Genomic DNA, 693 nt, shown 5'->3' on the forward strand with positions numbered 1-693 from the left:
AATATAAATAAAAAGAGTAAGATTATCTGGTAAGGTTGAAAATAAAACTATATCTAAATTTAAAATGTTAGCAAAATAATGAATGCCATAACATAGTTATAACACAAGACACCTTGGTAGAAAACAATTCCAATATTTGTAAATGTGTAGTACCTGGAATATCTTACAAATCATGAAAAATCAATGAGATAATCCCAAAGAAATAGAAAAAAACGCATGAATAAAAAAAGCACTGTAAGAAAAACGATTGGCCAATAAACATATATGAAAAAGATGCTCAACTCACTTAAAAATTTTTTTTGTGTTCACTTTTGATAGCGAGAGAGACAGAGCACAAGCTGGGAGGGACAGAGAGAGGGAGACACAAAATCCAAAGCAAGCTCCAGGCTCTGAGCTGTCAGCAGAGCCCAGCACAGGGTTTGAACTCATGGACCATGAGATCATGACCTGAGCCAAAGTCGGACGCTTAACCATCTGAGCCACCCAGGTGCCCAACTCATTTGTAATCAGAGAATTAAATGTTGAAACCAGTAACAGAAGAAAATATGGATGCCCATTTCAATGATCAGAGGGATTCAAAATTAGTGCAGTGTTGGAGAATAATAAGAATGTATGGCTGACAGTGAACAATTTCACTTCTAGATACGCACCTTAGATTCCTACACCCATTAAAGAAATCAGAAAATACACAAA

This window comes from Leopardus geoffroyi, chromosome E2 (genome assembly GCF_018350155.1).
Source record: "Leopardus geoffroyi isolate Oge1 chromosome E2, O.geoffroyi_Oge1_pat1.0, whole genome shotgun sequence".
In the NCBI taxonomy this organism is placed as follows: Eukaryota; Metazoa; Chordata; class Mammalia; order Carnivora; family Felidae; genus Leopardus; species Leopardus geoffroyi.